At 34.6% G+C, this 23,335-nt stretch overlaps 1 protein-coding gene and 1 long non-coding RNA gene across 7 annotated transcripts in view; one reads left to right on the plus strand and one right to left on the minus strand.

Moving 5' to 3' along the window:
• Nucleotides 1-23,335, minus strand: part of LOC124533629 (ecdysone receptor) — a 223,685-nt gene that overhangs the window by 132,045 nt on the left and 68,305 nt on the right. For 2 of the 5 annotated variants that reach the window (XM_047109032.1, XM_047109031.1), the window contains exon 1: nucleotides 18,830-19,293. The exons of 1 other annotated variant lie outside the window; for it this stretch is intronic. The gene's annotated coding sequence lies outside the window, so the exon portion shown is untranslated. Of the gene's footprint in view, nucleotides 1-18,829; nucleotides 19,294-23,335 lie in introns of those variants that run through there. 2 more of the 5 variants (XM_047109033.1, XM_047109029.1) reach the window with 1 other exon arrangement.
• On the plus strand, nucleotides 19,332-22,916 carry LOC124533630. Of its 2 annotated transcripts, none has more exons than XR_006966702.1 (3): nucleotides 19,332-20,178; nucleotides 20,871-21,005; nucleotides 21,527-22,916. It is a non-coding gene; the product is annotated as an uncharacterized LOC124533630 (long non-coding RNA). The 2 variants fall into 2 exon arrangements; XR_006966703.1 differs by having other exon boundaries at nucleotides 19,332-19,691.

Here is a 23,335-nt window from a genome sequence, read left to right on the forward strand (position 1 = left end):
ACTAGCGTCCATAAAGTTAGTATGATATGCAGTTCATTTCTGATTCTGACCTAAAGCAATGTATGCGTCTCGCTTCCCCTACTGACCGTGCTCCTGAGTTTTCCACAACGAAAACCACAGTTCATTCGATAATTTGTTATTCAAATATGGTCTCTATTTATAAACCAATAAAACATGATTTTTATACATACATGCCCAATATACGAAGAACTGTTTACACTTTATGCACGCATAAATGTGCATAACACGGCTCTCGCACGCTCCCATGTACAGTGTATACATGACTTCCATGTACATAAAAGATATATAGGGTTGCCTGTTAGTAAAATATATTTTTAAATAAATTCAATGCTTACTTATTTTTAGTTCTTTTTTTAAATATATTTTTAATGATTTATTTGTAGAACTTTTTAATTCATTTAATTTAAATAGTTTCGTGTCAAATATTTCACAAATAAAATCAATTATAATCGCAGCAATTATAAAGAAAAAAAAAACGTTATGATTACGATTTGTAATTGTTAATTCTAGTTAATTAATTAGAAAAGTAATGAATGATACAACGTATTTACTAATTAGTTACATTGAATCGATAAAAAGTACATGACATAATCCTCGCTATGTATGTTTTACTTAGTTTGCTGTAATCCACACGAATGCCTCCACAACTAACGTTGTTTCAAAACAGGCGGTGGGTAGACAGCCCTGGGGAGGGAGTGCGATGGGAGGAAGGGGGGTACGATCCCTGACCACGCACAACTAGGTACTTCGCTTCCCGACGGCCTATATTTAGCGATGCATTTCACTGTACTTGGAAATTGTACGCCATGTTTCAGAACGAAACCTCGCTTGGTAAAAAGGATATATTATGTGTATGTATTTAGTGCAGTTATTTACGAGTGTGTGTGTGTCTCATAGTCAAAATAGTGTATTGAGTTTTTTTATGGGATATTGATTATATTATGTCATTTCTAAACCTCGATGTTGACGTTTACTGCTTGCAGTCGATTTATAAAAGAAAAAAGTAGATTATAACTGGAAGCTTAGTAATGAAATAAGTGATATTTTTTTTTAATTGTGGTCATTCCTTTTTAATCTTTCAGAATTTTGCGGTTTCAAGATAAATAGTTTTACTCTTTCTTTTATAGTAGTGAAATTATGTTTTATATGTATTTAGAGTTCCAACAAATCATCATTTCATATTTTTAATTTTTATTAATAGTTTTGGATAAAATATTCTTACAATTTAAGCAAAAATGCTGGTCAAATAAATTTAAACCTTTTCAAGGCTATAAGGGATATTATGAAACAATAATTAAATACATAGATTCTGACATGTAAACACATGACAAATTTAACAAGTTATTGTCGGCCACGGCATTGAACTGTGAAACCAAAACCACACCTCAGCTGTAATCAGGATCATTATTCTGAGTACTGTAACTTAAAACAATGTTAATACAAGTAGTTAAAGAGTATTCAGAATTATTGGCTTTTAAGAAGTGGAATTTTTATTTTGTGATTATTTACGGAATGGCTTATGTTTCAATCATAATACAATGTTTATCATGAAACGTAGTCGACATTCATTACTTATTCCAACAGATAAAATAACAATGAGCAATATGAGTGAATATTCGAAATTACATTCGAACGTGCATTATTCTTGCGGTTAAGAGTGATCGGTATTGCGTGTGGGCGTCACCGCAAGCCACCCTGCGCTTTATCCCTCCAGACTACCACCATTGCCTTATTTCAGCTGTGCATTGTCCTGAAATAGTACCTTTTCTCTCACACATTTTTCCTATACAGCATATGTACTCTACTGCACTGCACTGCCATATAGGAATGTCAAAGATCGTTCACAACGGTCCTGAAAGGTTTTAAAGTTATACATATCTATGAACATATGATCAGCTACCAATTACTCGCAGATGTTGGCTAATATGAAATTGTTTATAAAACCAGATGTAGGATCCGACGCGACGCATCGAACGAGGCATTAAGACTTCGAAGCATGATCGGAATTAATACATGAGTGAAAGCATCATATTTTCCAACTGCAAGTTTCACTTGAATTAAGTTCTCTGCGAAAGAGAAATCGAACATCGAGCGCGACGCGACTCCGTGGAAAGCGAAGAAAAAGTCCTAGAAGAAAAAGAGCAAAAACGCGCGGCATGACTCCGTCCTACAACAACATAAATCGATAATAGGAAGCCCTCCGACTAGTTCAGCAGTGCGTGCGAGCGACCTAATACACCCACTACGAGACTCGCTCGCAATGCGGGCTAAATATACTGGCCCCGGCGTGTGGCGCGTTCCTTCGATGCATCGCGCCGAACGGAACTTATGTCGCAACGACAACGTCCACAATTGCTTGTTCAGAGAAAATAACCGGTTTCATGGTACGAGCGTGCGATACAAAACCCAGTAGGCTCGCGGTTAGGTCGACATTCGTTTGAAATGTACGAGGAAGAACGCCGTTTCACAAGAGAGCGGTCGCGGTAATAACACAGCTAGGTGCATTCTCGCTGCAATTTCCCTCTCGGTCGGGCTGTGTGTTTGTGGCGCGCTGAAGATCAGGGCTAACGATCGGCGTGGCGGCGGTCTCGCTCGCACGCGGCTCGCCTCGCTCCTCAGTCCTCAGGCACGTCTAGCAAAAGAAATGCAACAACTTTATCTGACAGCGACGCGACGCGACGCCGAGAGGCTTTTGTGCGTTTTCTATGTTTATGATTATACGAGAACACGTATAAGGGTCCCTTTGAACGCGTTCCTAGCTACATAATTCTGCGACAGTTTTGTTTTTGTTTCAGCTTTTTATTGAAGACGGAACGTGTTGCGTACAATGCGTGCGATATCATCAGCTAATCGCGTGGTTGCGGTGCCGCTTTTATATCAAACAAAAGCTGTTTAAACAATCTGCGTAGTGGACTTCTATATTTTTTATTTAATTCCAACAAAACTGCGTCATTTTTTGGCTTACAAAAATATTAATTGGTCTTATTTATGATTAATTTTGCACGGTGTAAGCTACAATTCTTTAGTAAAAGTAAGAATCTTAATCAATTTATTATTATAAAAAAACGATGAGAAATGAAACTTTCATAATATTAAGGCTATCTAATTGCTGACCATCCGATTCTACGGAAATCGATTCAAACTGTTTGCGTTGAAAATTGGGGAATCGAATCGTAGACGTAATAATTGACACGCACTTTTGGAATTTTTTATTCCAATCACCGAATATAATTTGACCTAATTCTGTAACAACATTGTAAGCGATGTTCGAAGTAATTTTCGAACTCTTACAGATTTGTACGGCGCGGTTGATCAAACGTAATGATTGTTTAGAAAGTTTTCGTGAACATTTCGTTTAAATAAAAATTACAAGCTATCAACCGCGCGTATTCTTCGGTCGTAAATAATAAATGTTGTATTAGATTAGTTCAATAAGTAACTAATTTATTATTATCGATGTTTTTTATGTTTTATAATATATTTATAAAAGAAAAAATGGATATACCTTTCTAATTACATCACGTAGGTACATATATAAGATTTATAATATAAGAGTTTTATTTTATATAATCAGTTATATCCAGTATATTTAAAATACGTCTATAAAAAAATAACACGTGCTTAACTTCGCAAACAGAAATCAAGTTACGACTAGGGCCGCATAAGGTCAAAGGGATTTGACAAAGCTACAAGGGGGGCCGTTGATTTAATTTCGCGAACATTACCGCTGCGTAACGGATTACGAGTACTATATTTACTTCGGGGCACGTGTTCGGCTCTGAATGGGCCCGCCCTTGACCCCGGCCACGGCACGCACCGCCCGCCCAAACGACTGGCCGCGCCTCTGCCATCTCCCCTTCCTCACTCCAATCAATAGCTTCCTATAGATCTCACACATTTCAGTTTTCTACCTCCTGCCAACTATACGGTTTCTATCTCATAAATACGATCTAATTTTAGCACGTGAATACTTGCAACTGCAGCCGTCTAATCTCTGACGTCAGTTTGTAATTGTGAATAGATAATTTGAAATTAATTGCTTAAAATGAAGTCTGAATCGAGATTAGGATCGACCGCTCCAACTGTGGCTAACGATACGGAAAATGAATTTGTAGTTTGGAGGTCGTATAATCTCAGGTGACTTAGTCGGCTGCCTTAACAGCAATTAGCAAATATCTTGACAATTATATTAAACGAACGAATTAGACAACTCAATCGATATGACAAATCTAAAATTATTATACCCTTGGCGTTTGTGAGTACAATTATTTCGATGCATAAAACAATCTATGATATTTACGCTTGCGCTACACATTATACGTGAAAATACAGTCTGTCACGCAGATTGTTGCAGCTGTGTGTGTAAAGTGTATTAGTTATATTGATAATGTAGTTGTAGAGAAGTGACCGGCAGTGTTACGTAACCCGACTGTAGTATTCATCGTCGGAGGTGAGCTATCCAAGTCTGGCTACGGGTAAGCAATGCTGACTTTCGTTGCATATTAAGCGAGTAATGTATGCGATTGTTATAGTTTCCATCAAGTTACAGTGTTTTTGTGGTAATAAAGGCAAAGTTCGCCCAACTCGATCAATAGTCCGGTGTCTAGTGTAGCCATTCGGTTGCTAAGATGGATACATTTACACGTGTACGTTCCACTTCAGACCGCATACATTTTATTTAAATCAACCATTTTTAGTGATTATGTGAGGGGCATTTATATATCAATAAATATTTGAAACAATCGTTTATATAATATTGCATAAGTATTACGTAATATGTATATTTTTGTATATTTAGGATTTAGGACCGCATGGCGACAAACTGGTTATTTTGAAATTACACACTTTAAAACTTTAAAAAAACCAGTTCTGTAACCATGGCACATAATGTGACTAATTTTAACATTCCTCAAAGAAGTTAGCTACCAACGAGTTTTTGTTCTTAACTGCCACAAGTTAAAAGCTGGCACGTCTGTCTGTTGCCGTAAATTTCTTCGTATAATTCAGTACAAGTGATTTAACAAAATAAAAAAAAATGTCGTGGAACACCCGGGTGGAAGGTGCTTCTAGCTTTCTTTATATTATGTATTAAATAACAGACGCATTAATATGAATAAAAACCTTTTGAAATTAATTAAATGATAATGTAAAATTGTTATTTAAATCATCTGTGCAATATAACATAAGTTGAAATAATTATATAGTATAAAACAAAGTCGAATGCTTAAATCTTTAAAATTACGCAACGGATTTTGAGGCGATTTTATTTTTTTATAAAAAGATTGATTATAAATATTAACAGAAGATTTATATATATATACATAATATGTGCAGAGTATAGTAGAGAAGAACTGATAAATTTAGAGGTTTCTAATGTCCATCTCTTAGTCCCACAATAACCATTTTTAATTCTTAATTTTTTACGAGAAATATTAGCTTATTTTCAAAGCAATACAGCATTATTCCTTATCCAAGGTAGTACAAGTAGGTAGTAGGTAAGATAGAAGAAGCAGTAAATTGACTGAATATTTTTGAAGATATTAGAAATTTGAAATGTACGGACATAGCGGTTAATATTGTCTAATGACAAAAAGCTATTGACTTTAAAAACATTTTGTAGTACATCTAATGTCATTATAATTGCATCCGAGTAAAACCGGGTCGGGTCGCTATTATATGAATTCGTAGACTATAGAAAGAAATAGAGAGAAGGAGAAAGAGGGAGAAAAGACATCTGGAGGGGGCATAACGCCTTTTCTTTATATTACGATTTTTGCTAGTTCATTCGACTGTGAGCTGCTCGAAAGAACGTCGGTCCAAAAAGTGTTACCAATTATTTTTTGTTTGTTAAACAACTTAGTCAGGTAGCCCAAGAACTCTAAATAATTACAGATCAAAAATTATGTTAAACAGATGCTATGAAGACGTATGTATTACAATTTAAAGTTACCTATTTCTAAGCTCTTTAAATTAGTGTATTTCGTCATATCTTCATCGTTATTTAGCCTCGGTTTCACGATTTTGTAAAGGATTTTTTTCAAAATATCCTCATGCAATCATAGTCAGAACCTAATATCACCTTGGCCGGGTTTCACATCTGCCGCTACAATGGACAAGTAGGCCGCTCCATTGCCCATTGTCAATGATCTTGCGCAATTCGAAATACGGCATTTCTGTTCAGCTTAAAATTCTAATATTTTCATTACAAGAATATAACACTAAATCATGCAGGTTTCAATACATAACAAAAAAAAACAACAACAACATATAATGTCTATAAATTCCCACTGCTGGGCTAAAGGCCTCCTCTCCCTTCGAGGAGGTTTGTAACATATTCCACCACGCTGTTCCAATGCGGGTTGGTGGAATACACATGTGGCAGAATTTCTATGAAATTTGTCACATGCAGGTTTCCTCCAATGTTTTCCTTCACCGCTGAGCACGAGATGAATTATAAAGACAAATTAAGCACATGAATCAGCGGTGCTCGCCTGGGTTCGAACCCGCAATCATCGGTTATGATGAACGCGTTCTAACCACTGGGCCATCTCGACTCAGATTCCAATGCATATCTTAGGTATATATTTATTATGAAATCCATACATGAAAGTGGTATTCGTAATTATTGATAATGCATTTAAAACGTATGTCGTTATCAGTGTGTCTGGAACTTACACTACTAATAACTTTAACTAAATGTCCTGAACCTGCATTTTGAAGTCGTTAAACAGCTAATTTATATAAAATAATTATAATAAAAAACGATTTATAAAGTCATAATGTAAACAAAGTTGCAAGCTCTTAATGTACTTATCGTAAGTGATATAAGCAAACTTTAACGCAGTGATGTATCGCAAACACACATATACATATATATCTATCTATCAACGTAGGACGAAATCCTTTCGGGTGTAACGGCCTCTGAGGTATCTCGATCAGGTATCGAATTAATGGGCATCGACATTTCGATGTATAAAAAGTACACATACATACATATAAATAAACGTTAAGCAATATAGGAATCGTGTTCTCGGAACACGCAGCGAACTCGGAGATTTTAGGAGCAATGCACATGCAACAATCTGCTTACACGAAACATCGATTTTAATTAATCGTTAAGGTAATGCGAATCGATATTAAATCGATACTACTCATTATTAAAGAAGCAATTTTAAAACAAAAGTAAAAGTTGTTACCTTTCGAAACGCTGCTTGTAAAATATTGCATGTGCAATCGCCCTTAGTTTGAGGAAAGTTCAATAACCTCAATGATAAGAAAGCTGATTCAGAACGAGGAAAATTTATGTGTTTATTATTATAATTAGTTTCCATAGCCTTAAACTTGAAAATATTCCTATTAATATAACACCTAATATTTTTAAATTATTAAATATAGAGAACATCGTTTTTTTTTTAAATTTCTAATTGAGATCCAAGGTTTAAAACCAATGCCTAATGCTTCTTGTTTAAATTAAGAAATTTATTTTAATTGAGCGTAAGCGTTTCTAACAACGTTGCAAAAGTTGTTTTTTTCAATCTATTCAAACATTTTCCACAACTTAGGGTTTAAACGAGCAACCGTCAGCACACAAATACGACCAGTTCTTATTAACGAACTTATAGTCCTTTTATCATTTTTTATGTCGGTCAATGGCCTTGCCCATTGTGTTCACTTCATTGACATCGATCTTAAGGGTTAGATATAATTGAACTTAGAAAAAAAAAACGTTTAAGTTTAGTTCTAACGCTTATTCAAGTTGACAAGCACGCACGTGCGCACAAAATCAATGTAACACCCGACTTTTGAAAATTACCCTTTGAAAACTGGTTTTGAATGGCAGCATGAGTCGTTACGTTTGCATACGTTTGGTATTAATATCGTAGGCAAAAAAAAATCAAATATCGTACATAATATTTTTATTGAAAAAAATGTTCCATTTTCAAAATGGTCAAACTTTTTTTTTAACAATAGAATAGCGATTGTTGGTTGAAAAAGTTTTTATTGTTTTAGCTGAACTCATCAAAGAGCATTATTAAAAAGAAATTTAAACGTATTAATTATATGTTCTACTCTTCGTTAAGTGGATACGTTAAACGGCATTGCAATTTGTAATTAAGAACCAAGTAAATTACTCATTAAATAATTTATCCGTATGTATCGACACTGCCAATACATCTTTCTACTGGTCACACGTGTTTTTCTATCATGTTAAATAATGACCTATTTATCAAACGGTGCTATATGTCAAATTTAAATAAATAAAACCACCTGTATGTTAATATAATATCATAAATCATTTTATACGATAAATCTGTCGACCGTTCTTCGAAAAATATGAACACAAAAAACATTTAGTCGTAGATAGCTGAATGATTTTTTACAATTTTATTTTATTTCATCAATATAATAATATTAAGCCTTGTTGGAACAACGGTTAGAAGACGTGAAATTTCACCGAAATTATCAGTAGAAACATAAATAAATAAATAAAAAATTATGAGACAACATCACATAAATTACTCAGATTCCAAATGTAAGTAGCTAAAGCACTTGTGTTATGGAAAATCAGAAGCAACGACGGCACCACAAACACCCAGACCCAAGACAACACAGAAAACTAATCAAACCCAGGACCTCGGAGTGACGTACCCATGAAAACCGGTGTACACACAACTCGACCACGGAGGTCGTCATAAACATAAGTCAGCACCACTGATATTTCATTTGCAGATACAGTATAGTGAATACAATTCTGTCACGTGTTTCTAGAACCCGCATTGGAGCGTGACTCACTTCAAAAATTTCTACTCAGAAAGGAAATGACGCTTAGCCCAGCCGTGGGTCAATTTTAGGCTGTTGCTATACCCTTATAGCCAGGGCAAGACATAACAGTCCACATAAAAGTATCGTTACATTTAAACGACCTGCTAAATTATTTTTACGAGCGCACAGATTACCAAAACCCACGCCCTGTCTTCGTGTTTTTCACACTATTTTTTGTAGATAATCGGAGCTTATTATAACAGAGTCACGGTAACCGATCAGCAAAAAAATGTTTATTAATGGGAACTTTGAACTCGTGCCTTTTGTAAATTTTTGTTGATGGCAACAATTATACTTCATAAGGATATTTATTATTAAAATTTGATTATTTTTATTAATTTAAAAATAAGGTTTTATTGCCTCGCCTTTTAAGTTTTGTTAATTACTTACTGTTTAGGTTATCCTTATACGGTTAGTGTAATCGGTATGATTTTTACTAATTGCTATATTTATATGCACATTTTTGCTCTCAATAACTGATGAGTCAATAGAATATATGATTTTTGTCACTAGCATGTTAATATGATAAAAGAAAAGAGTATCTACTGAGTTTTAGCCAGTACCTAACATAGAATCTGCGACGTGTACGTTTTTGACTTTTGAGTTTTTCTCGAATTTTATTAAAAAAAATTGCAAACAAAATAATTAATTACATGGGATTTGATAAAACTCGACCGACGGTTTACTAATTAAACTTTAAATAAAACGTTTTTAGTATACGTTTGCTTAATTATTTAATGCGAACTGGCATAAACCGGTGCTTACAATATTGCAATGAATGCAATAGTTGTACTAAATCCATTGTTATACAAATTAATTTAAACAATAGATGTCACTTAAATCGAGGGTACGGCTCTGCGTTAAATATTTATGGCTAGAGCACGCGGCAATGTTTGGTCTAGGCATTCGATCGAATCGAGCGTGTGTTGACCGCGGCAATTCACCTTGAGACCGCACCTCGCTTCGTATAATCCTACTAATAAAAATATCCCTTGACCAGTTCCACTCATAAACAAAGTAACAGGCTACACAACTTGATCGTTTAGTACAGTTTCGTACAATGCTCGAAGACCGGTCCAGTGCTGTGGGTGAGCGAGTTGTGGAATGCATGGGACGGACTAAGTCGGCGTGATTTGAAAGTGCTCGCGCCCGACGGTTATCGACTTTTTCCTTGCCTATTCGGCTGCCTTGTAATTTAAATGTTTTTTTGTACCTACTCGGAATAAAATTATCAATGTAATTTCATAGACCATAAATTACAGTCCTGTTATAATTATGCCTTCTTACCTCAACCGTGGGACGGTGATATTCGCTCATTCATACCTTTAATGCATAACCGATTGTTTATTGAAACAAAATTGCTCATAATAATATGATGTAATTTATATCTATAATGAGTTGATTCTGAATAATTGCCGTGATTAGATTATCAAATTAACATATTTTATACATAAAACAGTCGCACGCGCAACCAGTGACCTGAACAAAAACTAAACTATATTTTTTTTACCTTGAAAAAATATAAATAATTGCCTCGGGTGTAGTCGTTTTTAATTTGAATCGGAATGTGATTTTCGACATCCTTTTCGACTTAGATAAAGTTAAAAATATCAATCTTTGTCAATTGTGTTAATCACTAGAATATTATTCAAAAAATATACGATGCCGAAAATTTTTATACGTTAAAAAAAACAATTATATTATTTAAAATGTCAGTGTTATCATTAGAAAACCGCCGAATGAAAATTATCATTTAACCAAAAGCACTATTATCTGGGAAAATTAAAGTTTCACAGATAACAAATCACCAACTCGGTGTTCACACTAGACATACTCGTATGACATATCGAGTAGATATGTTTTCTTCCTGATTTTTTATCTGTAGTTGTCTGAAGGCGATGAGTAATTCATCATCCCGGAGGAAACCTTGAAAACATTAAGCTGTCTAATTGTTTGTCTGTTTGATTGTTCTTTAGGTTATACATACGTAGAGGGCTAGACAATCTGAGGCCGTTAATCGACCATATTATTAAGCACTTCCGTTTAGTGACGCAACAAAAAACCGTCGACGATTTTATGTATTTGCCAACGCATAAATTGTGTACAAAATACCTACAGTTTCGAAGACGTAAGCATGTAAAATAGCTAGCTTATAAGGTGCTTACATTCAACTGAATAATCTTTCTTTTATAAGCGTTTGAGAATAACAAAATGTTGCTCGATTTTCGTTGTTAAGTAACATGATATTGTATTTATAAAATATATAAGGAAACAAAATTGATGAATATTAAAAATACATATAAATATTATACATGCATACAAATTCGAAAAATTTTATCTAATGAAATACACACACATATAAACTTGTCTTTAAAAAACGGTAATCCGCAATACCCATATCTAAGAAGTGCAAATAACATAATATTACGTCCCCCAAGAACAAACTATGGCAAAAGAAATATAACATTCGAAATATGTATAATAATAAAATAAATAAATCCTCCACAAAATATTAAAAAAATACATATTATATAAAATAATAAGTTTCATTTAAGGGAATATGTAAAATTTTTTACGAAACAATAAATATCTTAAACCATATAAAAAATATACCTGTTTTCATTTTAGTTCAGTAATGGCTTTAATTCCTGAACAAAAAGTCTATATATATGCTATGCCCGTCGCTTTCAACGTTGTTTAGCAAAAAAAAAAACTAGACGGACCAGATGACAGATGACAGTTTCAAGATTCGCGTGCGATGTGGACATTTGCAAAGATATCATAAATTTTGTGAGAAATTGTTTGAAACGTCTGGTTTTATATATATATAACCGTAATTTTAGACGCGTTTTATTTTGTAATAAGCGATCACAAAAAAATGTCTGGGTGGGATTTCGTCTGAATTTCAAATCCCGTTTATACTCATTGGTGACTATAATCCTTTACTGTACACTGTTTCTTGGTGGTAGGGCTTTGTGCGAGCCCGTCTGGGTAGGTACCACCCACTCATCAGTTATTCTACCGCCAAATAACAGTACTCAGTATTGTCGTGTTCCGGTTTAAAGGGTGAGTGAGCCAGTGTAACTACAGGCACAAGGGACATAACATATTAGTTCCCAAGGTTGGTGGCGCATTGACGATGTAAGGAATGGTTAATATTTCTTACAAAGGTTTAAAGGTACATTAAGTCAGTTAAATAAAACTTAATCTGGCCTTATGTTTGCTTTGAGGGGAAATTGTATTGTCCTCAATAGAAGCGAGATTAATCACAGATTCACACACAAGCACAGATTTTCTTCAAAATATAAATCGATCCCTCTAGATATGGGCGAATAAGTCATAGTATGAATTGAAATAAAAGCTAAACTACTATGTAACCTACATTTTTCCTGAAACTAGCCAGTTATAACGTAAGCCAATATTTGGCGTTATTCTTCAACAACTCAAGTAAAATATATCTCTTCAATATTAGTATTTTTTACATCACATATAGGTGGACAGGCAAATGACACATCTATTTGTTAGTCACTACTGTCCAGAAATTAAGTTAAGACTACAAGAAGTATTAATAATTTTTATTGCGCTAGCTCACTCACCCATCAAGCCTAAACAAAAACTATTGCTGTTTTATGTTAAGCGAGTTTACGCAGTATTTCTATTGCCTTAATCAATATAATGAATGAATTCTATGAACAGGTTCTCAAGGAAAGTATGTAGAAAGTACACACGGACACTTAAACAAGTTAAACGAGTTAGCTGGAACTTAATTAATCGCTTCATGCTTTATTAGCTCTTCGATAGATTATTTCTAACATTTTAATTTATAATCATTAAGAATAATATAAAAACATTATACCATATATATGGTGTAAGGAATATATTAACGTTGCTATATGGTCTGTAATGACAAGTGTAGATTACAAAATTAAGGCTACATTTCGAGTTGGCAGCGATTAATTATGTAAGTAGAGATTATATTTCAATTTCCGTGATAAAACAGATACTTTATTTTAAAACGACACTTAAGATTTGAATACAAAGATAAAGATAATATTTGATGATTTTATTGAATAATTTCAAGTGTTTATATTATTGTATGTTTTTTTGAGTATATTTTTTAATAAACAGTACCGCACATTATTTAATAAGAAGCTCGATACATATGTGGTATATTAAGACAGTTTGATTATTTTTTTTATTTAATTTTTCTATGTAACAATCCTTAGACGATTATTTTTATAAGTACTTGATACTAGACAGCTGTAAGGGAGCAGGAATAACTGGAAGATGTGTTTATGTATATAAATATCCGAAGTAATTAAAGAAGCAATTTGACCTTTTAAAACGTTTCACTCACATGATCCCTCATATTTTATATATTCTTTTTAAAAGAATCATTGTAATAGTACATGGTCAAATTAATATATACATTGAGTACTATCTATTTAGCACATAACAATGAGTCAAATAACATCGAAATGTCATCTTAAGTAACGCTAGATAAAACGGTACGTTATCAAATCGCGCCTAGCAGCGTTCATCTATTTGTTTTCAAGCTCTCGGTTCGGAAACCCCGATGTTAACGGGTCGCCCTAATTCGACAACCGAAATAACCCGTGCGGTGTCCTAATTCCGATGTCCCGCTCTACGCGTGTAAGGTCTCGACGGGCGCCCGGTTTTTTACCGCCGGGCCCGGATTTTAACCCCGTGCGATTGACCGCGTGCAAGGAACTTAGTTTTTGTGCACATGATTCGGGGAAACCTTGCTCGTTTTAGAGGATTTTTATCCTTTAATTTGTTCGTTCGTGTATAACTGTTTCGTTAGTAAAGCGGTAAAGGTGTGTTAGAAAATATAAAGTCGATTTGTGGAAAATATTACGTAACAATAGATTTTTCATAGTTTATATACTCGTCTGTAATAAAATAACGTTCCTGAAGCGATCGAGTCTGCTCCGTTCACTTTTTGTACTTATTTTGTGTTATAAATTTCTCAACAGTTATTTATCTTATCTTTAAGCTCAGTATAACTAAATCGAAACCAGAACTACCGGTTTTAAGTCGTATTATAAAGGCTTAAATAACCGAAAATAAATAGGAGTTCAGTTTCTTCAGTTAATATAAAATTTAAACAGAGTTTAATGTCTTTAGTTACGAAACATTTATCAAAGATAATTTTATTTATAACAGTAATAAACATACCGTATGATTATATCGCATGACACAATCACGTATGGCTAGACTGTACTTATTACTGCCACGCTTAGCATTACGTCCTGACCGAGCTAGTTAGCTAGGTTGCTAGGCTGACGCTAGACGCTAGACTTTCGTATAAAATTCGTCATTCGGCCACGTCCCGGTTCCCGGAGCGGCCACAATCGGCGCGGGCCCCGTTATCTTCGAGTTATAAATGTATAGATGTGTATGGTAGCCAAATATCGGTGACAGGGGTGAACGACCGCGCGCACTAAGGCACCTGCGAGCGCGTCTCTGTTGACACAAGCACCGAGCGGCCGACATGACGCCCCAAGTGATAATGAATGTCGGTGCAATACACTTGAGATTTCGAATTAAGAGTTTTTGTACGCGTGTATTTTATGTTCTAAAAGGACAACCGGTTTCGATTGAATACCAAATGAAGGAGGAAATTTACACGATCACTTACGTCATTAGAAGTTGACGGCTTATAAGGAGATTTTGCAAAAGCATTGTGTACCGATTTATAAAGTGCGATATTTCGATTAATTCGTATTGTCAAAATCTAAATATAATTTATTCAAGTAGGCTTTTACAAGCACTTTTTAATCGTCATTTAACTACTATATTAAGTGAAACTACCGCCGGTTCGGAATATAGATTATGCCGAGAAGAAGCGGCATGAAAGTCATTAGTTACTCTGAATTGAACATTCGAAATCTAATTTAGGAATATAATATATTTTCATTAAGATTATCTAATTCGTTATTTAATTTTTACGTATCTTTATTTTTTGTATAATTTAACGTAATAATTCTTTAAGGTTAGAATGTTTTAAGACATGAGTTAAATAAAGAAAGTTTATGATACTATCGTGTTACAAAAATGATAAAGTTAGCTTACATACTGAAACTAATGTTCTCTGTACGCAAATTGAGAGTACAACCTTGTACCGATTCTGAATATTGGCACACTTTTTTTCTATTCTTTGAATCAAAGCCAACGTCACATTTCTGACTGGCCATATGAAATCTATATACCTCGGATTCTGTCGAGAAACATAATCTAGAGACACGTGATTTATGTAAAACAATTAATTCGATGGCGGTACGTCTACAGGAAAATATAAACTTGCAATAATAATTCTGAGCTCATTCTTAGTAAATAAAAAAAAATACTTGTTTAAATCGTGTCATTGACACCGTTCTTACTCAAATAAAATTCCGCTTATAAATTTTAATTATGTTTAGTCATATTGTAATCATAAAATTTAAGTCATTAAAATATACATGTATTTACAAAGCATTACTTGAAGCATTGCGCTAGATTATTTTCGTGGTCCTCAACACGAGAGGATATGCATTGTTGGATTTGTCTATAACGTGGATTTGAGCCGAGATGGCGCAGTGGTTAAAATACGTCATTCTTAACCAAAGATTGCGGATTCGAATCCGGATAAGCATCACTGAATTTTCATTTGCTTTGGGTTTATAATTCATCTCGTATTCAACTCTAAAATAATCTACAGGTGACGGATGAAAATCTGCCACATATGTGTCAATCCGCATTAGAACATTATGTAATAAGATCATGTCCTCTCTTTGAAGATTAATAGGCTTATGCGACATTTAGATTCTGATACTTTTATTAGTCGATAAATATACACCATTGTGGAGCATTTACATACAGCAATAATTTTAAGGATATCAAACTACATTGGCGGCCGCAGTAATACTATAGTACTTTTGGCAATTGCATAGCTCGTATTGGCAATAGATACAGAGTTGCAATTACGTGTAAGAGTAGTTTATATCGCGTATAGATTCGGTTACAGTGGAATGAATTTGAAGAAAATTCATTTATATTAATCTGGTTTTCCTATAATACTATTGAAGCTGTGTTAGATCGTAAAAACCAAGAAGAAATTGTGAATTTTAATTGAAGATGGCCGGTGCAAGATTGACGAACAATACTAATTTTGGAATATAGTTTTATAATTTATTTCATTATCTATGACGAAAAATACAACGACAAACCTGAATATTGATGAAATTCAGACACATATGTTACTTCTTTTGAAGAGTAAGACCTTGCCAAGCTGTGGTAAGTACTTTTACCGGTTGCTTTCAACTTGAATGTGTAATAACAACAATAATTTTATCTTATTACTCAATAATCATGTATAATCTTAAGTATTGCTCCATTCATTGTTGGAGTACGAATTAACTAATCAATTTTATGTTTTTATCGTTTCATGAAATTATTTGACGAGCTGCTTAGGTTGAGTATATTAATAAACTGTTTTTTAATTAACGATTAGTGAAATTGACTGATAACCGCTAGTTTATATTTTTGTTATTATTGGATTTAACTATTGCAGTTTATTCTACAAAAGTTCATTGTTTTATAATCAAGTATCATTCAATGTGTTTATGATTTAATTATAAAATATTAGTTCCATAGACAAAACCTATAGGAATATTATGAAGATTAAAGTAACTTTATTTGTGACCTACCTCTACCTGACGAAGAAAAATGAGCACTAAAATAAAGCAGCGTGTAGTACGCTTGTTATTTTGACGTAAATCAAAATCAAAATATTCTCTAATCCAGTAGGTTTATGTCAGCATTCTATAATTATGTTACAGTATAGAATAAAATGTAAAACTACCGCCGGTTGGGAAAGAAGATTCCTCTGATATTAACCGGCAAGAAATATAGTAGTTACTCTTTTAAAATTATACAAATCAAGAATATTTTCAAAAGCAAGTCTTAGCGGCTGGGTTTTTGCATAACTTGGTACGTCCAATTAAGAAAGCGTTCGGTGTAATAAATTTTCTAAAAAAATATTTACGGAGACAGGTTATTTGTCGCGTGATTATCTGTGTTATTTTTCTTTATCTTTTTATTATACATTATCTATCTTAAATCGATACAAGTTAATTATAGTTTGATTAATAATAGTAATTAGTTTGGCAAGAGTGAAATCAATTCATCTAATTAATATTAAAAAATAAGTATTGTAGCAAGTTATCATTTCGGTTTTCTTTCACATAAAATTATCATAGCTGTAGTTCATGTATTAAGATCATTCATCAAATCTACAGACTTTTATATGTTTTAACTAAGATTTTTATCTGATTTATGAACAGAAGCTTCTATGATCGGCGCTCCTGTTTTTTACTACAAGGATAACCGTTTCCGTGACCATATAAATTTACTCATACTACTTTTGTATGATTCCTTATGCTAACAACTGGTTTTATGTTACAATATACTATTTTACATACATCTGAGATATATACTTAAATAAGTTCGAAAGCAAATTTTTACGATTTACTTTACATATAATATGATACTATTTAATGTGTTTTTTATCCTTGAATATAATATAAGTTACTCAATAACCCTTGAACCACTAACTTGAAACAATTAATTTCTTAATGACTTAATCATTTTTAACGTCAGTTCAATTGCAAAACCCTGTCTGCATATTGTAATAAATTATGTATGAAATATACAGAAATAAAAAAAAACAACCCTCGATTTTCAAAAAATCCAAAATAAAACCCAAGAAAAATAAGTAAGAAAACAATACGTTTGTTTGTCCTTAATATGTCCTTAATATATCAGAAACTACACAAGTTTTGAAACTGTTGTAAAGTATTTGTACTTATTATATTAAAGAATAATTCATACGTAAAATATTATAGGTATAATAATTATGTTCGCTGACACTAGTTATATAAAATATTGTAATCGTATCGGGTCCGACTGGATATTAATTTAACTTCCATGTTCCACGCGAATGATTGAATATTAATGAGAGCTAAAGGCATCGAAACAAACACAGGTAGTGACTTATCCAATGAAGGCATTATTTCTAATGCTAGTTTATTGGACTTGAAACTAATTCAATTTGTGCAGCTAACGCTAAGCTGTTTACAGTCCCATGTTGTTGACCTGACTCAGCTAATATAGAAGACCAGAAGAGTTTAGAAGAGTTAGAAGTATGTCATTATATTATATTTAAATTTAGCGTTATAGATTTATATTAGTTATGAACATTTTCGGAGGACTTTAATATAGAAAGTAAGTTGATAATTTTATTAATTAAATATATTCTGGGTATTTATTGTCTTTCACATTGATAAACATAAATTAAATCAACTTTGATGTTGCTTTTGTAGTTAATTTCAAAATAGATGCGGTAGGTACAGGCGGAAAGGCTCAGTTTCAATTTTATTATAAGTCGATTGATTTAAAATATTGACGTAACCCAAATTGCTTTATAATATGCAGTGAGTATATTTTTATAATTATAACAAATTATTTACGGAATCGTGTTCCTCAGTTGTAATCAAATAGGACATTAATGCCGTCGCTATCTGCCCGCTTGTGACTATTTTAAGTAAATAATCTAACCTAGATTTAGCTTCGTGTCAAAGATCATTTTAAAATTGCAACTGAACACGTTTCCTACCATAGAATAAATTCGGAATTAATAAATTAAAACACCCAAACGAGGTGTTTGGATTCAATCCGCGATGGAATACATCAAAGAAATTTGTGAATTGTGAATTTTGCAAGGAGATTAGTAGGACAAGTAATCAGCTGAGCGGCTGACCGGATGCGGGCAGGCCGCGCCACGGCACGCGGTGCCTGGCCGCCTTCGTTGACAAACCGCCGACACTTTCTTACATGCATGCTATAAATATTTAGCGATCGCTCTGCCAGCGGCCAGCGACCAGCGCTCCTACCGCGCTGGCTTTCGTCGCCGAATGATACCCACCTAGATACAGTTTGGGCTCAATTTTGACGGTCCGTTGTCGCACTCCACCAGAAAAATGTCGACAAGGCGGTTTGCGCGGGCACTCGCGCTTCTGTCTTATTCATCCATCACTGCACATCCGCACCAATTGGAAAATCACGATTTCACTGTCACGGCAAGCGACGTCCGTCTGGTTCGCCGGAGTCACAGTATGCACCAGCACAACACGCTTCGACAGTATCGCGGCAATCGCTGCAGCGGGCGCGATTGTTGTGACGCGAGGTGAAATCGCCGAGAACCGAAACCAAGTTGCGAGGTCAGAGCGACCTCCACGCTCGAGAGCGTGAGAGCCGACAGAGCCTGAACGATAGCAGGTGTGCGGCTAGAAGTGCAGCGATAGTACGAAGAGAGCTGTACGAGACGACGCGCGTGACTCGCCGCCGCCGACTGACGGGGCGCGCCGCGACGAGGCTGGCTTCACCACCACACGCGCACTCGCGCACACTCGCGGCCGCGGCCGGGAGGCGCGGAGCCTCGCCGCCCGCTTCGCCCGCTCGCCTCCGCCGCAGCGCTGCCACACCGCGCCGCGTAACAATCGCGCCTCACCGAACGACCGAACGCGTTTACCGATAATATTTTTAAATTTCATTCTAATTTGACTTTGTAATATCGATGTTCGTCGAAACTCACCGTCCAATAAATTTGATATTTTCCGAAACGCGATTGAACTACATCATGGTGGACGGATTAGTTGCGCAATGAATGAATAGCGCGTGTAAAAACATCAAAAGCGCATGCGTACTGTCATTACTATTCAGAATATGATAGTACCAGCAATCGCATTCTAAACGTGCATAACAAAAGCAAACCAATAGAGATTAAGGTCTGTCATTTCAAATTATTTTACCTTATAGCGCTGTCTATTAAGTGCAGACTCAACTGCATAACTATCATTTTCATTTAAAAAAAAGTGAGTCTAAGATACGAAGTAGTAACAAATGAATGCATGCGCGGAGGCAGAGTAAGGTCATCGGAATGCTTTAGGTGCGATGCTACAAATTGCGCAAATAGATGTTCCAATGAACTCGTTTAATAATAGCGGGCGTAGTGAGGGCGTCAGCGTCGAGCGTCGAGAACTAGCCGCGTATCGTATCGCTACTCGACTATAATGCGAAACACGCTCAAGGTTGTCAGAGCACGTACGCCGGCGTCACGCACTGCGCTCACTAAAATCTCACTAGAATCTTGAATGAGATAATTTCATCACGTCATCGGCTTATGAAATTACTATTATCAGTTCGCGCGTAGTGAGCCCTTTGTGGATTGCTAAACAATGCAACATTGATGAAGTCGACAGATGTCCAATTCATGTAGGTATCGAAGTTAACTCAAATTCAATAAATCGCATCTCGACATTGCAGCCGTCAATTTGATCGTTTTATACAAATATAATTATTTTTTAATTATATCAAAACCAATTAAGGTACATCATTCGCAGTATTTATTAGGAATGCTTACATTAATATTATTGAGATCAAAATCGGTGACTAAAATTTGTCTTTATAAGAATTTAGTATTTAAGTGAGAGCTGGATAGAATAAAAATACACCTTTATTTTCGGATTATAGTAGTCGAGATGACATTGAAATGACGTAAAAAAGAGATACGGAACGCCGCGGGCGTCACGCCACATCAGTCTCGGGAAGCAACAAATTATTATCATATTGAACGACTGTGACTCTTTAATTAAGAAAACGTCCAAATAGTCAGTTTGCCAAGTAACGCAAACATGTTACTTCCCAAATTAGATGTATATTTTTACTTAATTTGAATTGTATTTCTGCGAATCGACAATTATATTTGCATCTATTACGTAATTGTACGGTATCGTATTTAGTACAAAAGGTTTAAATCAGAACCGAAATTTACATTTTGCATTATATACGAATTGTTGCAACACGAGTAAACTGCAAAGGTTCTTATGGCTGCAGTTTTACGGCTTCGCACAGACATTGTTGCATTTAAGCATTGCTTAAAAATGAACTGCATTTATTCTAAATAGGACACAACGGCACTCAGTGTCGTTTGAACAACGTCGTGTTTGTTCGACGGAGGTGGTCGCCCGGGATGCCAATCTGCACTTCCGCCGGCGCCCGGATCATTGCCAGAAACACTTAGGGGAAAAGTCAAGCGAACAGTAAGAGGACTTTAAATGACACGATAAAAATTGTAATTCAACAACGTTACGCTAATTTGATCTCGTAAATTTAAAGCTTCAAAAGAAATATTCTAATATGCATAATGATGCCAAAATTCTGTACGAACGTTCCCGACGATGGAGCTAAAAAAACATAGAAGTTTAAAGACGAAGTTGCTGTAATTGAAAAAATAAAATTCAGTATACGAAAAAGTTCTGCAATCTGTAGACGGAACGTGTGAAATTTATCTCATTAGTGTCACGTATGACATTTGGGACGAGCGTAAACAACTTTGGTCTTTTGTCGTGCGTCGTTACTTAAAAGGCATGAAATTAGTTCCATTAAAACGCAAATTTAATATTCAAGCAATAATAACTCAAAGTACCCATCTGATAGTTAGTTACATTTGCACATAACAAATACAAAACAACGCTTTCCAATGGCATTGTTTTCTCTCAACCGAAAAAGGAGATGAAAAGGAATGGGTGTGGTCTCCTCATAGATAACTTTGGTCTTGCAGTTGAATGGACCACACCGGTTTATGGGACTTCAGGTTCGAGAAAGTCTACCGACGCGACAAAGGCCCCTGACGAGCATGAAAACTTCTACAGCCGGACAATGCCCCATAAACGTTTAGATCTTTTTGTAAGCAGTAAGCGAAACATTTTCGCATCTTGTGAGGACATAACCATACTAACAAATAGTCGTAACACACTACAAACAAGCTATGTACAAATGATGCTTAAAAAGCTAAAGCAACGGTCTTTTTTCAATGAATATCAACGATTTATAAGTAAAAATGGAATGTCCGTCGTAAATAAATGTCGACTTCTAAGCGTATTGAAAGGAATTATTCGATTTAGAATATTAAGTTGGGGTCATTGGCCGCTTGATGCTGAATAATCTTGATATTTCATAAACGTTATCATTAACTACCTTTTGGGACTGAGTTGTAATACAGGACAATAAATTCAGCCGTTAAATGCTACGAACGTTTTATAATTAAAGTACGAATATGGTATGATGTTATCGAAATCGCTGCAAGATTAAGTATGATTTCACATGTATCCTTTGAAATTATAAAGCAATGCAAAATATATATTTAATAAATACAGTATTATATCAACATAAACCTTCGTGAAGAGTGAGTGTAATAATACTCGTTTACAAACGTTAAAATAATAACCATTTAGTTTTGAATGATCGTACTAAAATTATGTTCAAAAAGGTCATTTGGCTTTTTTTTGGTAACACACAAAAGCTGTACTTCCGATGAGTGTAATAGCACATTTATGTAGCATGTTTATATTTATTTTATCTTCCATCATACCATTTAAATTGGTAAGAGAATCGTAGTGTAAGGCGATTTTCTGACTCTTATGATTCTCTAACTTTTGACTTTTAACACACTTGAAGATATCCACAGAGTTTACGGAAGAATAGAAATAGTGGCTTATTTTTTACGCCAAAAAAATGTTTAATGATCGGCAATAATTATGGTCTAAAAGTTTCGTAAATATTGAAATATATTTGATTTAACTTAAGAAATAAGATGGAAAAATCTCATGCACTAAACATTTTATAAGATTTATGTATATCGTTACATTCAGAAATAAAGTATCACGAAACCAGACTGACAGAGGCAAGTAAAAATTGGATTTAAAATTGGAACTGCGGTACAACTTCAAATATAATATAGTTTTTTTCCCAAACTAATTAGTGTCAAAGTAACATCTCCGTAGGTATTTTATCATTGCTACTAATCTCTTTGCGTATGCGCTAGCAATTAACACCTTCAGAGGTCGAAGCGGCCTCGTCATTAGTTCTAACCCTCAGCCTACGTTACACCCACGTTACACCCAAACCGAATTGTTAATCTCACATAAATCAATACGCATAAATAAAAACGCACTCCGCTTATATAATTACAGATGTGTTTGATTTATAACCCTATATTTATTTAGCAGCGGCTGTTGTCATGTCGATATGATCATTTTTTCATTCTGGTAAGCCGATTAGCCGAAGTTTATTTCGTCGAGTTGATTGTTTGTCGGCAGCATTATCGAGTTATTTCCAGATTATTAGAATGTTTTTTATATGTGTGACTAATTTCATTTTTTTACTAGCTGTGCCCGCGACTTCGTGCGCATTTCAGTTATAATGAAATGAAAAAAGTACCCTAAACTACCTAAAGTTACTCCTTGTTACATCAGCTATGTGATATTGACAGTACGCTCAAAATCGGTCCAGCCATTACAGAGATTAACCGGAACAAATAGACAGACAGGCAGACAAAAATTGTAGATTTTTGTCTGACTGTTTTATCGGA

The sequence above is a fragment of the Vanessa cardui genome, chromosome 11 (genome assembly GCF_905220365.1).
Source record: "Vanessa cardui chromosome 11, ilVanCard2.1, whole genome shotgun sequence".
Lineage (NCBI taxonomy): Eukaryota > Metazoa > Arthropoda > Insecta > Lepidoptera > Nymphalidae > Vanessa > Vanessa cardui.